We start from the raw sequence: 4,489 nt of genomic DNA on the forward strand, positions 1-4,489 counted from the left end.
AATGCATGTGGCTAGAGTCAGCGTAAAGTCCTGACTGAATGAAAATCATTATAACCTATTTATGTCACGTTAACAAAGAACAGCTGGAAAACTTACCGGATTTATCAACTGAGGTAGCAATTTGGCTCCAACTCCTCCCCTCGTCATGTCTATATTCTTTGCACAAAATGTTGAATAAACATTAATGATACCACAAACCATCTTCGATGTCTGCTGGATTCGGGTTGCGCTGTTTCAGCTGTTTGGGAATCCCCTCCGTAATTTCCCCTCAGAAAGCACGGAGGTGAATCCGTGCTTTCTGATTGGCTACCTGTCACATTCAATGGGCAGCGTTAAGCTCCCAGACGGGGTAAACCCCTGATTTAACGGCCACGACGATCTGCGGTAACACACCACACACTGCAGGATGGTCGCGGTTAGATCGGACAACAATCCAAGACTGTCATAAGGGGAAAATAGGGGCAAAAAATGGTGTAGTGTGAACCACCATTAGGTAGTCGGATGTGCCCGTTTTGTCTATTTAATTCTAGTGATTACTGAAGGAGAATATACATACAGACTTCATAATCTGCACTCTTTTGGTTGAATGCAGTATTTATTTCCACTTTGGCTTTATGTTGTTTAGTTTTTATTCAAGTATGTTTTTTGTTAATGGAGACTGAGAATCCATTTTATTTTTGTTTTTGGTTGTTTTGTTTATCTAGTTTATCAGTTCCAGTGTTAAGTGTTCTTTTGAAAATAAAGTGTATCTATCCATGGCAGGAAATAGCGTGCATTAATATGTCATTTCCATTAAATCAGTGTCAAAAGGTCTTGAAACAATATTATCGTTTATCGCAATAATTTTTTAGACAATTAATTGTCCAGCAAAATTTGTTATTGTGACAGACCTAGTCATACACAGCGAGTCCACAACATCTTAAAATTGTAAGTATTATTTTATTATTTGCCATTTTTCTGTTCTCTTTAATTACAAATGCTTTCTCTGTTTAATTTGTTTAATTGCTCTATTCTTTTTTTGTAGGTTTCTGTAAGGTGCAGTGAACGGGAATGTTTTGTCGTTGATCCTCACTTTTATGTTTTATTGTCACACTTAAATTTTCAGGTTCATTGTGTTCACTTTTGATGTCTAAACTGATAATTTATGTAAAGTTCTAATTACCTTGGGCATCTTGTGTAATTAATGTTTCCATGTAATTTTAGCCTAAAATAATGTAAGTACTGCAGTGTAGTGCATGTCATGTACAAAATAGGTACGTAGAAATAAAGACTTTCACGAGCAATTAAAATTGTAGTTTATTATCAATAGCAGAAAATCAAAAATAAAAATTAAGTGTAATTTAAATACATTACTAATATATTAATAGTATATTTAAAATATATTTGAATTATATGAAATATATAATTTTAATAGAATTCTGAGACAGAATTATTACACTCAAAATATAATTATATCAAAATATAATAAGGCTCTGAAATATTTAAAAAATATACTTTAAGTACACTTGAAGTTGTTCCAAAAAAGTATGTATAGTATACTAAAATATACTATTAGTTGTAATTTAATACTATTTAAATACTACTAAAGTATACTAAGCACAACATTAGTTGTTCGAAAATAGTACAGTTTAAGTACATCGATAAAAGTATACTAAAGTATACTTTTTTTCACCTGGGTAAGTAACAAGTACCAGTTCCACTGGCACTGATCTGCCTACTAACTCAGGGCTGACAGACGGCCAGCATGAGGGCCGACACCTACTGTCGCCTTTATTCGCTGAGCGTGGATGACTTCAACGAAGTCCTGGAGGAGCATCCTCTGATGAGGCGGGCATTTGAGAGCGTGGCTGTGGAGAGACTGGATCGAGTTTCACGCAGATCCAGTTATCAACCTCCAACGACTGAGTCTGAGCGAAGGAAGAAGAAAGAGAGAGACTCCAGCCAGACACACAAAGAACTTTTTAACAGATCTAAAGAAAATAAAAAATACAGACGTTGTTAAATGCTGCATCACTTGATTGAAACTGTTGCACAATCATTTATTAGAAATTGGCACTTGAATATTAAAACTTAACATAAAGTTTACTTGGATTTTATTGATGTTCACAAACTGAATAAACCTTTATCAGTGTTTTTTCCAGTTTTTTCTTCTGTATAACAGAGAGTTATAAATCCACGTTTTTTTAACCAGTTATAAACTGTAAGCCATATAAATCAGGTGTTCAAGCAGAAACACATCCAAAAAAATCCGCTGGACCTCAAGGACTGGATTTCTGTTTGCCCAGCACTGGGATGGGAGCACCAAATGGTGGTGCATCATAAAGCTTTCTGATTCAAACGATCCCTAATATCTGTATGTTGTCACATGGAGGTTAATACCGATGGCCGATAAGCTCCAGTGATGTAATAACTGTGACCGCAGCTGCAGGTGGTGGTGAATTTTTACATCACCCTATTTTTCTCATTTGTCATTGTCAGGATTTATAGTTTTATAGATTTATAGAGGCAAAGGCAGGTGGAGAAAATTTAAAACTGAAGTTTATTTGGATTTCTTTTCATCAACTGCCTCTTCTTTACATGCTTAAGATCCTGCTAATAAGGTTTGTTTTTAAAGTGTTTCGGTCAAAACAGGTCTTTAATAGAGTGGTGGTAATATTTTAAATTGTATAAAATTAAAATTTGAGGGACAAATTGCTTTGCATGTTTGTAGAGCTCTAATTAGACCTTCTCTGACTGGGTTTTTGCCAAAATGTTTATATTTTGCTTGCACTGATTATGCAGAGTAAATATGAATATTTCTGACCCTGAGACATAATGATTTTCCAAAGCAGCTGTCATAGAACAACAAAGAACATTAGCTCATATTTGTACACATTGCATTGCTTTTTTTAATTTAAAGAAGCATTTGTTTACATTTCCAAAACACTATGTTTATATTTATGTCCGTCTGAAACCGTTGCGTTTTGTGCAAAAAGTGTAAGCACTGAAAGGAAATATTGCTGTACATCACAGACGGCTGATGATGCAGATGTTTTTCTAAACATCAGCTAATAATTCAGTGCTACGTCAGAGATCTGATGTTGGTGCAATCTTATAGATATTTGTTTTCCTGTAATTTTGGTCATTTTTATATAAAAATGTCTTCTGGAGGACTTTTTTTCCAGGGAGTGACTTTGGTTATGTATTAAATGGTAAACACAGGGTGTAAAAGAAATTACTAAAGTAAAACACTATATAAAGACACAATCTGCTTGGGTTTTCAGTAACAAATCATTACGTTTTGTTTCACATTTAAAAATTATGTTAGACAAACAAAACTATAAACTTATGAGCAAATTGACATTTTAAAGACTAATATGAAAGTAACAATCACAATTTTAAGAATAAGACTTTTAGATCAAATTTCTTATGGTTAAAATGAATAAAACCAATATTTACAGTCAGCGCTTGATCTCCAAATAGTACAACAGGCACAGAAAATTAGTACGACAAGGCTTGTGTACAGACAAAAATTCTCATTTTAACCAATGTGTGTGTGTCTGTCATTTTGGTAAAAACATGTTTATTCTTCATTTAGTGAAGTAACTCAAAGTGTTTAGTAGCCAGAAATATTTAAGTAAGAGTAGCAGTATTGATATTACTCAAGTAAAAAGTTCTTTGTAGTATCTTTTTTCAACTAAATGTAACTGAGTAAATGTATAAAACTGAGTCACAGCCTAAAAACTTAACATGTTTTTATAGTCATAATAGAAGACAGCTGCAGCAGAAAAGAGAAAAATACAACTAAGACAAGACACCAACTTATTGAAGACAATAATAATCAACCATGCTTTCTTACATTTTCCATAAACATATTTATTTATGTATTCACTAAACTTTTACTTTGGTAGAGTTAAACAGGTTAATATAATCTGAAACAAATAACAGCATCAGTTACAATCTCATCTTGCTTTGGAGAGAAACCTTAGAGATTTCTTTGTATGTAGATATATCTGAGAATGCACAATTAGTTTATAACAGCACATTGTATTTTTATTATAAGTGTATTAAGGTCAACAACACCCACCCACTCTTTCTCTATACAGGATAGAATAATACAGATCAATCCCTCAAGTGCAATCTTGAGGGATTGGACTTGAGGGTTACAAAGTTTAACTTTGTAACAAAGTTAAACTAACTTTGTGACAAAAACTTTATCCACAGCTCCCACAAGAAAACAGCTTTTCACCAGTGTGAATCATCATGTGCCGAGTTAATTCCCGTTTTCCCCTAAAACTTTTTCCATAGTTCCCACATGAAAAGGGCTTTTCACCAGTGTGAATCATCATGTGCTTGGTTAAAAGCTGTTTGACTAAAACTTTTTAAACAGCTCCCACATGAAAAGGGCTTTTCACCAGTGTGAATCATCATGTGCTTGGTTAAAAGCTGTTTGACTAAAACTTTTTAAACAGCTCCCACATGAAAACGGCTTTTCACCAGTGTGAATCAT

This window comes from Poecilia reticulata, linkage group LG16 (assembly GCF_000633615.1).
Source record: "Poecilia reticulata strain Guanapo linkage group LG16, Guppy_female_1.0+MT, whole genome shotgun sequence".
Lineage (NCBI taxonomy): Eukaryota > Metazoa > Chordata > Actinopteri > Cyprinodontiformes > Poeciliidae > Poecilia > Poecilia reticulata.